Here is an 11,865-nt window from a genome sequence, read left to right as displayed (position 1 = left end):
AAATGCATTTTAAAAACTGAGCAGTAATGTGTCTGCAGAAGTCATTCAGAAAAATCCACATAGAAACAATTTTCTTTGGACTGAGCCCCAGTCGTATCCTTGTGCAGAGACACGTGCACTACCTGTGAATGAAATGCTCCCCAGCTGAGCGTCAGTGTTAGGTAGCTGCATGCTTCTTTTAATCTGGAAGATGAAGAAAGAGGTTTTATTGCTGTGCAACACGCAGCGACCACCATCATTTTAAAGAGGAAGGGTACATCTGTATGACTCAAAAATCCACGCCGGGTGACTCACATCTGCATAAAAAAGCTCTGCAAACCAAACAAAACATCTGTACATGTGACTCTGAGGTGAAGTGAACCTTTAGCAAACAATGCTGACTCCGGCACGAGTTTCCCCTCATCGTGTGGTAACCCTGCAGCTCATGAAGATGAGATGAGAGTGGATCAGTGGTAACACGACGAGGGGGAGGAGGAGGAGGGCCAGCTCACAGCTCTAATAGAGCTGACTGCACTCATTAATTATCTCATTTAAACACTTATTGCCCAGCAGCTGTCTTCTTACAGCAGCAACAGGGGGGAGGACCAAAGAGTCAGCCACTCTGGCTCTCACCTGATCTCCTCAAACTGGGAAACCCATTGCAGCAGGAAGCCCATTAAAACTCAGTCTGCACAGAAATATGACAGATAAGTTGCCGGTGCTCTGATTAGGTTTATTAGGTAATTTTAGGTTGCTCAATCAGAATGCCCACACTTCAGATGGCTCCAGGCCTAGCTGACTGGACTCTTCTTTTGGTTGGTTCAGTGCAGACGAGTTGTTCATCATCACTGCTGAAGCCCACATCCTCCCATGAAGAGAACTCCTCACTTCATAACTGATCTAGTGGAGATTTCAGTCTTCTATTGCTAAGTCTCATCCTAAGTGGCCGTTTCCTGCTGTGGTACAGGTTTGGTCAGAATCAGAGAAACTTAATTAATCCCAGAGGGAAATTCAGTTGTTATAGCAGCAAATATACAACAAAAGACAAGTACTCATATAAAATGAGTGTAGAAACAGAGTCATGATAGATAAATATTGGGAAAAATAGATAAAGATAGAGATATACATATAAATATAAAGGACAAGTATGTTTGCAAATATATGTTGTGGTGTACAAAAGTGATGGTGCACTGAGGTGTGATTAATTCTGTTCCACATGTGTGGACCTGACTCAAGTATATGAATTAAAGAGTCTGATAGCAGCGGGAAGGAACGACCTCCTGTAACATTCCCTCAGACAGTGAGGTTAAAGCATAGGTGTCAAACTCTGGCCCGCGGGCCAGATTTGGCCCGCAGCCTAATTACATTTGGCCCGCAAAGCCATACCAAATTACTATCAGAGCTGGCCTACTGGTATTGTACAGCTAATATATATATTGTTTAGTATTAAGCTTTGCTTGTTCCATATTCAGTTTTTCAGCAAAACGTGTTTGAGTCCATTAGAAAAGATTCATTCTTATATCTGGAGGAATAAATATATTTCAATAAATATTAACGTTAGCCCGCGACTTTGTTTTAGTTTTGAATTTTGGCCCACTGTGTATTTGAGTTTGACACCCCTGGGTTAAAGGAACCTGTTGCTGAAACTGCTCTTCAGATTGTCCAGTGTGTTATGGAGGGGGTGGGAGTCATTGTCCATGATTACCAGCAGTCTTGCCAGCATTCCTACACCGATCACCTCCTCCAGGGTGGCGAGCTTCATGCCAACAACAGACTCGGCCTTCCTGATAAGTTTGTTAGTCTGTTTGCGTCCTTTGCTTTGATGCCTGAACCAAAGCACGCCATAGCAAAGAAGATGGTGCAACAACGGACTGATAAAACATATAGAGCAGCCTGCTGCATACATTGAAGGATATGAGCCTTCGTAGAAAGTAAACCTGGCTCAGAACCTTTTTTGTAGGCAGCGTCCGTGTTGGCAGACCATTCCAGCTTGTCATCGAGTTGAACTCCCAGATACTTGTAGGATATGACTATTTCGACATGGTCAGCTAAAATCAGTGACACTGTAAATCACTTTGTTGACCTATCCATCCACCCTGGCCTCCTCCCTGTAGTTGTCATGTTTAGTCCCGTGGCAGGCAGGAGTACGACCTAAATGCAGGACTCTAAACAAATCAGTGAACTCAGGAGGCAGCTTTAATGCAGTATCAAAAATTCAAATAATACAAACAAGGAAAATAGAAACAAATAAACCAGGAGCACAGAGAAACACACAGCAATTTCTTTTGGGGGGGGGCAAGGACCACAGGACAACACACAACAACTGGCACAGAAAACACAGGGCTTAAAAACAGAGGGATAACAGGGGAATGAGACACAGAAGGGAACACAGGTGGGAGTAATCACATACACAAGACATGAAGCAAAACTGAACACACTAAACACTAGACTAGACTATCAAAATAAAACAGGAAACATGAGACACAAGACTAAGATGCAGACTTGACTCTGAGACCAGGAGACATGACTGACTAGACAGAGGGAACATAGTCTGAACACAGGAGATGCACGAACTTAGAGACAAGGACGACTAGACACGAAACATGGAATCCAGGGGAGGTGTAGTAACAAAACCTAAATCCTAGAAACTACAGAAAATAACTATGAAACAAGAAATACAAAGACTATGAAATGAACAACACTAAATCAAAGAACCCTGGGTCCCTGGACCCAGCACTGTGACAGCAGGCTCCTTAGCTTTTAACTTCCTGTTAAAAGGGAATTTTTTCTTCCCACTGTCACCAAAGTGCTTGCTCATAGGGGGTCATATTAGGGGTGGGTTTTGATAATCGATTTATCGATTAAAATTGATTCTGGCTTGGATAACGTGATATCGATTCATTAAAATCCTGAATCGATTTTTTTTATATTAATTTATTTTGCCCGAAACACCAGAACCTCAGGTTAAACCTCACAAAATTTCAAGAACCACCAAACAGCTAAAACAGTAAATGAGAGCAGGTACACAGATTCTGCACAAAGATGTAAACACAAAGCTCGGACCCGCCGACGGATCAGAATCAGTGAGATGTCGCCTTTCTCACCTGACGGCACGGACACAGTCAGGGCTGAAAGCCAACAGCTCGCTGATTCTGATGTTTTGGCGGGTCCGCGCTTTGTGTTTACATCCTTTTTGCGCTGATTCTAAAGCTTGTTACGCACAAGTCTACCGTTGTTTACAGCGCTGTCAGTCGCTGTTTTTTTCCCTTTTACTTACTTCCGAAAAGAAAACCTAATTTCTGCCGTTCAATAGGCTTCTGAACAAATGTAAACTTTTTAAAATTATGCAAAATGCAAAACGCTCAGCTGTGTCTCTAATAAAACCGCTGTAACTTCAGAGGTAATGTCCATATGTTGATTAATGGTTTTCTTTCGTTTTTGATGCACTGCAGAATATTTTTATAAAATCCCAGGCCAGGAAAATCACCTTCATGTTTTTCTGTGTTTTATCTTCAGCTACTTTGACACAAAGGCATCTGCTGTGACGCTCACACCTTTGATAAAGTCTTGCGAGTGTCAGCTTCCTTTTTATAGATACAAAAATATGTAAATGTACTGATCTGAATTATAATGTTTCTGACTGTCTGAGGCAAAATTTCCCAGATTTAAATCGAATCGAATTGAATCGATTGGATCGAATCGATTCGGGACCTTGTGAATCGGAATCGAATCGATTCTAGAAATCAGTGACGATACCCAACCCTAGATCATATGATTGTTGGGGTCTTGTCTGTATGTATTATTGTAGCTGTAGTTGAATTATTTGTTTTTGTATAATATTTTTTATTGTAATTTGGATAAGAGTTTGTTTAATGGAAGACTTTCTGACGTTCAGGACAGGTGTGGGTTTATGCTATTCCCACAGTTGTGTTTTCTCTCACTTGCGCAGCTCTGAACCCAGAATGGATGACATGTCGTCAGCTGTTTCAGATCTCAGGAGCATGTTCACTGAGGAGTCAGACATGAAGAAAAGTGCTACTCTGTGGTCTTCACTCAGTATTTCAGCCTTTGAGGTGAGCTCCTTCCTTGGGGATCGGGTCCTGTGAAACAAACTGAAGTGTTTAGGAGAGGACAAACTCTGGCTAATGACGCTAATTAAAGGCACTTATTAATGAGTGCGACACAGCTGAGAGTCCCCGGTGATATTAACTGCTATTAATCTGTGCTAATCAGTTCTGTCGCCCGGCAGGAGGACACCCCCTCCCTGCTCCTCCTCTGAGCGGGCCCCTCTGTCACAGCGGTTAGCGTGGCGTGCTAATCACGGCGGGCCTCCATATTGTAGTCCCCAGTGAGCAGGTGGTGCGAGTCACAGGCGATGACTGATGAATCTGCACGGGCGCTGCAGGCGGGACCTCAGCGAGCCATGCTGCCTTTAACCGCTCAAATATGTCCGATTTACATCCGCTTTCACATTTCAGAGCTAGTCTGACCTGGAGCAGCGGAGGACTCTGAAACAAGCTCCCGTGGCTGCGCTCCAGATTCGATTTAAATATTTTAGAGCAGCCTGCAGCCGGGACTCTCTTCACATTAACGCTCGACATATTTTGTGTTTCCTCTCAGCCGTGCGATGTGGCACAGGGACACCGCCCCTCTACGACTTTAATGTCATCACTTTAACTCGAACTGCTCGTCGGAATCACGGCGACAAAGAATATCCACTCAGATTATGGAAATCAGTTTTTAACAATGGAATAATTCATGAAACGGAATTTAAACACAAAGCTACACAGAAAGATGAACTGTGGGGAAAGAGCTCCATTCGTTTAGAAAGGACAGAGAACTTCAGCAAAGACTGACAATTACAAACTTCGTGTGCGCTCACAGTCCCAACTCTGACTTAAACCAACAGTTAACATGGTCGAACCAGTGGCTTAAAACGTGGTCACCATACGACGGCACAAACTGTGAAGCGACACAAAGCAAGACACATGAGTGAATTACTGCAGCGCAAAAATACATGCTTTGTATAGGTGACATATGGCTGCTGACTGATTTGCTCACTAAGAAAAGACGGCCCGTCAGCATCCATGCACAGAGTGTCATTTCACCACAGCCTGATTCTTAAATAACAGTTTCTATCTCTCGGCGTTGCCTCTGTGTTCCCGGCATCATCGTGTTTAAAGAAGTGGTACTCTCTTAGCTCGGTCGATTGGTTCCTTTTGTTCTCATCAATAGAAGAACATCCATCCAGATTACCTTCACCAGGCATGCCGAGCCTCTGGTGAACATCTCCAACATCCACACAGCAAAAATGAGTCTGCTGGGTTATTGTGTGGATCTGGATCAGCGTTTCATTTCAATGCTCTAGTGGCTAAAAAAAAAGCTCCTAAAATCAGATGCTGAGGATAAAACAGTGCAAATTCTTTGAGTACCAATAAACTGATTAGTGAGGTTGTTTGAATTAAGTTGAACACCAAGTATTCACAAAGCTTTCCTCCTGCTCCATCCTCCTATGATGACAGAATTTCTGGGTAAAGTTTGGACTGAACCATTCTAGAAACGACCTCTTCCCCTCTTTTTTCTTCACGTCAGGAAACTGTGCACACACACAGGAGTGTTTGTAACCTTCAGTGGTGTTTCAGAGTTCAATGAAGGCGGATGTGGGCCTGGATAATGATGTGAGATTGAACAAAAGCAGCGAAAAGGCCCGTGCAGAACAGCTCGAGTCCAAACACAAACATTTTTAAGATGATTTCATGTTTCTCTTTGAAACCGAGCAGCTGATGTTCAGTGAAGCACTGCGAGTGTCTCCTCGCTGTTTCCGTTCTTAAAACTTAATCTGAGATTTTAAACGGAAGCCCCAGGCTGAGCTCCGAACGGAGTCATGTGACCGCACACCCTCACTTTACCTTCAGACAGATCGGGGTGGTCCTGGCTCTGAGGATCTGCTACATGATCAGATTTCAGTACTCCAGGCAGAGGAGGAGGGGCAGATGATGATGAAGAACTCCTGACCCAAGGGCGGGGGCCCTCTGCAAGAATGGAGCGAAGCATCCCGGGCCGAAAAAAAAGCTTTGTTTTCAGTCCACTGACCGCCAGCCCCGCCTCGCTCCTCCTTAATGCCTGTGTGCAGAGGAGAGGAGCTCAGGAGCAGCAGGAGAGGAGTGATAACAAGGAGGAAGTGCTCTAAGCCTCAGAGAGGCTTGGATGGGGCCCCGGGATGCCGTCCTCCTCTGGGTGTGAAAAGCTGTTTTGTTGGAGGAGCGCTGTGTCGGGGTCCACGGGGGGGAGGCCGCTCACTTTGTTAATCTGCGCCCGGCAGGAAAGGCTGACGGACGCGGTGCCAAGAAGGAGCCAGCAGGCCACAGACTGCGAACCTTCACAGGCTTGTCACGGGGTGCTCCGCCCACACTTCAGAGTCCTTCTATTAAGAAAACAGGACTCTGAAGTGTCCCACCCCCCGCTGCCAGCTCTCTTTAATCAAACACATCTGCAAAAGAAGCACAAAGAAAGACATGAGCTGACGGAGGCAGCACACCTGCCAGGATATGAGCTGTGTTAAAAACACACCTGGAGAGTAGGTGGCACCATGCAGCTGTCACACCAACTTATCTGACACTTAAAGAGAAGAAAAAGCCCTGAAAACAGTGAATCAGGGAGCAGGAAGTATCAGGTCATCGTGGTGTCGGTCTCTTTACTCCCCAGAACCAATGAGCAGCGAGCTGATGGACATCGTGATGTGCACGGCAGAAAACAATCAATGCATCACCAATGATGAGTTTAGATGATCCATGTCTTTCCAAACCCTGAAAAACAAAACCTTCATGATTCAGTGTCAGGTTCTCGATCACAGCGGTCCGAGCTTCTTGGCCCGATCTTTGCAGACAGTCCTTACACCATCCACACCATCATGCTCATTTCTGACATCATTCCAATTTTTCCTTGTAAATGTTTAATTTTATAGCCAGTGACTTTTTCCTTTTAAATTTTTGTTGTAATAAATTTTTGAGTTTTTCAAACATTTACAACTTAAATGTTATTGTGTTTTTAGTTTTTGCACCTCCAGGCCACCCTACCTGATCCATACAGGTAGCACCCTACCTGATCCATACAGGGACGACACATATGGGGAAATAAAGCAGGAGGATGCTTTACTCTTCCACAGCTGGAGTCAGGACCACAGGTGGGGTGAAGATGGAAGCAGTTACCGTTTTCTTTTAAATGCGAGTTTCTCAAACAGAAAGTTTTTTTTCTTGGAATAACCGCCCTTCATTGGCCCTGATACGTCTTCACAGGAAACAGATCTGTGTGACGGGATTCAAATCCAGAGCTGATGCAGAACAATGCACTCCTGATCTGATTTTTTCTTTTTACTTTAAAGCGTGGATTACGTTGCCTCTGCTGCAGCTGAAACCTCTCTGTGTAAAATCATTCCTACACTTGGTGGAGCAGGTGAAGGACACCTGAAGGTCGGAGTTATTTGCAGAGTTGGGTGCCACACACATCTGCATCGCCTCTCATTAAAAACACTACAGAGGGACTGGAAGAGTGTCAGAGCTGCGCGCCAGGCCCTGGAGGAGGCGGCGAGGCTCGAATCACAGCGGCAGAAGCTTCACGTTGGAGCCTCCAGTCGGACATCTGCTGGGGGGGTTGGTCAACATATGTTCCCACAAAGACGACAATCTGATCTCCCTCCAATTAAAAAAAAAAACCTTGAGAATAACACGAAACGCAGCGAGCTCAGTCAATGTTGCAGAGGTGGTGAAGGATGAGGCTGAGGAAGAGGAGGAGCTGCGGCTTCCCGTCTGGACTCGTTCATGTTCTCCAGAGGGGCACCCAGGTTACTGCTACAGTTCCAGTTTACAGAAGTCCCCTAAACGCATCACACACAGATGCTCTAGAAAGAGTCTGAATGACGACAGAGAGTGACCAGCGACACTGAACTGAAATCAGCTGAGGCCATGGAGGCCGCCCCACCACAGACCACAGCTCGAGATTTTTGGTCTGTTATTTTAAATGCATTAATAATGATTGTCAATATAAACCATGCAGTCAAGGTTAGAGAAAGATCTCTTACAACCTGCACAGGTGACTTCATGTTTTATACAGTCTGTGGTCAGGACAGCGTTAGCTTAGCTTTTTTTTTTTTTATTGTTTTAAGAATTTAAAAGTTATGCTTGATGAAAACCTGAAGATTCTCGATGGTCTCACGCTTGGCAGGAGCTGGTTAAATATCCAGCCTCCTGGTTTCTCCTCTCAGAAACTCTCGCTGCAGATAAAAACCCTCTCTCTGTCTTTGATCGTCCCCGCTGCCGTTAAACTGGTTAGCGTGGCGATGTGATGCCCAGTGGCAGCAGCCCGGGCTCGCTGGGCTCCACTGTGGGCCGATCACATTAATTATGCTAAGCAGCAGTCAGAGGCGGGGGGGGCAGCAGCATTGTTCTGCAGGAGATAAACTCATGGCTGATGGCATTCACAGATCACAGCCTCCAGTCGGCCGTGGTAACCGCACGAGGCGGGCAGGTCGAATTTAAAATGGAGGCCGGAGGGAGGGAGCATTAGCATGAACCTTTGCAGGGGAGACGCAGTGTTGTGGCACCTTCCAGCTTGTTCCATGAAAAACATCATCGTGGTTAAACATGCAGCGGCGGCTGGAGGTGAGAGGCTGAGTGAGGAGGCGGAAGGGAGGAAGAAACATGGCGGGAAACAGATTCAATAAATGAGCTGAAAAGAAGGCAGGAACACAAAAAACCCCAAAAAAGAATGGAAGACATGTAAAATATGAGAAATGCTTAGTTATACACAAGAGACAAACAATAGTCAAGTCAACTTTATTTATACAGCACATTTAAAGGACACCAAGTGTCGGTCAAAGTGCTAAACAGAGGGATAATATAATCAAATAAAAGAATTAAAGTGGATAAGATGAAAAACATAAAAAACATCATAAGACATCTATATATATTTGTAAAAATATATATGTACATGCAAAATGCACATACATATACAAAAGTGAACATAAAATACGTGTATACGTATACATATACAGACATCATCCAATGAGATAAAAGAGCAGAATAGCTAAAACAGAATAACAGTGGTGTCAAAGAGATCCGAAAGCCCTGGAAAATAGGTAGGTCTTCAAATTTGATTAGAAGCTTTCCAAGGAGGAAGAGGATTTTATAAAAGAGGGAAGACTGTTCCAGAGTCTCGGGGCGGCAATGGAGAAATGCCCTGTCAGCTCTGGATTTTAACTGGGAGCATGGAACCAGTAAAAGAATCTGACTGAAAGAACGCAGAGTTCGAGTGGGTAGGTGCAGGCTAAAGAGATCTGAAATATAACCTGGGGCCAGACCATGGAGAGCTTTAAAAACAAATAAAAAAACCTTGAAATCAATTCTATATTAAACTGGCAGCCAATGTAAAGATGCAAGTATTGGAGTAATACTCTCTCTCTTTCAGGTATCCGTCAGGAGCCTTGTGGCTGCATTTTGAACAAGTTGCAGGCGGGACAGGCTTGATTGACAAACGACTAAATAGAGAGAGTTACAGTAGTCGAGATGTGATATGAAGGGATGGATAACGATTTCCAGATCTTTAGATGACAGGATATCTTTTAGTTTAGAAATGCTCCTGAGCTGGAAAAAACTGCCACGAGATACTGAATTTATTTGTTTGTCCAGCTTGAGGGTAGAATCGAAAATGAAACCATGATTTTTTACATGGGGGTGTACTTTAGCTGATAGTCGGCCCAAGTTCAGCTAAAAGCTGAACACCTTCAGTAGAGCAGACTTTGTGCTGTGGAGGGCTCTGAAACCAGACTAATATTTATCCTGAATACTATACTTTACCACAAATAAAACAAGATAGTTGCCATAGGCTAACGTTAGGTTTTAAAAAAGGACTTACTTCCAGATGTTTCTTTAGGTTGAAGTCTTTCGATGCAGCTTGGTTGCTTGCAAAGAATGTTTGCATCGCACGGTCAGATTTTGCCCATCCTTTTCTTCTTTATTCGCTAGCTGGGCCCATGTCCTCATTTAGGTTTGACAGCGTTTTAGTAGGTAAAAGTGAATGCTTTGACATGAATTGAGCTGCGGTTTGGGAAAGGCCTCGAATGAACAGCTTGCAGAACTAGGGGGAACCTTTATAGATGACAACCAGAAGGAGCGTGTTTGGAGGGGTGGATCCGCTCCTGAAATTCTGATACATAATCTAAAAAATATGAAATGGTGTTGGAATTTCAAAGTAAGAAATGCACTCCTGCCCATGCACTGCTGACTCTGTTATGCTGGCTCTGGCTCCATTGTGTAACTGACGCCACCAACATTAACAGGACACTCACATTAGAGCCTCTTATTGTGTGTTTTGTTTGGGACTCTGGCATTGCATTTAATTACCAACATTAGAGAGGGGATAGCTTAACATATGAAACAGGAAAAGACGGCTGTGTAATCCATCTATTTCAACAAAATTCTATTCTAATTATCACCTATTTAAGCGGTAACTGTAACAGAATACACATACTCATATTTTGTATTTTAAATACATAACACGTTTATTCCGTTACTCCCCAACACTGGTGACGGCGATGGATGCCGACGTGTTAAAGTGCTCACACTCTGAATTTAGAGGAAGAGGAAACTAACCTTCACTCTCCACATTGTCCTCCCGCCCCTGTCATTTTTCTTCCAGCCTTATTCCGGCTGGCACAGCCTCCAGCCTCATGTTGGGAGCTCCTGTAGCGACCATTTTCAATTAATGTCTCCATTCATCAGCAGGCAGCGGCCTAATTCTCGAGCCGGCGACCTCATTCTCGTACAGATTTTATTTTTATGGATGAGTCTTTAGACAGCAGAGTTCACTCTGTGTGGGTTTTAAAGTGAGGGCCTTTAGCAGCTGTAAATCAGACGTTTATCCATCGTTTTATTAAAAACGATGACCTCTGATGCACAATTCACAGTGTGAGTTCAGCTGTAGATTTAACAGTGTCATACACTGAAAGCAGCACTCCATTTTAGCATAAACACACTCAACCAAACAAGAATATATATTTATTAGAAAGTCTGTTCATTAATTTTCTTCCGCTATTTTAACTCAGGGTTGTCATAGGAAGAGGGGCGGAGTACACCTGGACAGGTCGCTTGTCTGTTGTAGGTCTGACACAGTGACACAAACAGTCATGCTTAGTTTGACACCAATTTTGAGAAGTGTCTGGCTGCAGCCACTGGGGAGCGCCACATTAACCAGAAACACGTGACCTCCACAGTAACCAGAAACACGTGACCTCTGCAGTAGGTAGAACCACATCCAATATATTGCAATACGGGATACAACACAAAAACAGAGGCCGTTTCTCAATTCTCAAGTACGCAAGTCTGGACTTCTTAAGCACACACGGAAGTCCGGACTTCCCAAAAACGCGAGAATGCAGTACGATCGTTCTAGAATTGGAACAGCAGCATACTTGATGACATCACCGAGTTTTTACTGCCATCCTCTCTTAATTTAACTGTGATTAATATTTACAACGGAAATTACACATGATGTTGTAGGTTTTCTTTTTCTTTCTTTATTTCTTTAAAAAAAAAAAGATAATTTTAAAAAGTATGTTAAGCACTAGGCAGCACAGTGACACGGTGGTTAGACTTCAGTGTTAAATAAAACAGTCCAGTTATAAAGCTCAACTTTAATCTCAGCCAAACCAATTTGTTCAGGAACAAATACAACACTGAAAAAAGCCAAACAATAACATTTTAAAGTTATCTAAGTGACTTATATATCATGTTTAACCTGAGTAGCAGAAGATTCAATTCAATTCAATTTTATTTATATAGTGCCAAATCACAACAACAGTCGCCTCAAGGCGCGTTATATTGTAAGGTAGAC

This window comes from Maylandia zebra, linkage group LG23 (genome assembly GCF_041146795.1).
Source record: "Maylandia zebra isolate NMK-2024a linkage group LG23, Mzebra_GT3a, whole genome shotgun sequence".
Classification (NCBI taxonomy): Eukaryota; Metazoa; Chordata; class Actinopteri; order Cichliformes; family Cichlidae; genus Maylandia; species Maylandia zebra.
This window is presented reverse-complemented; position numbering follows the sequence as displayed.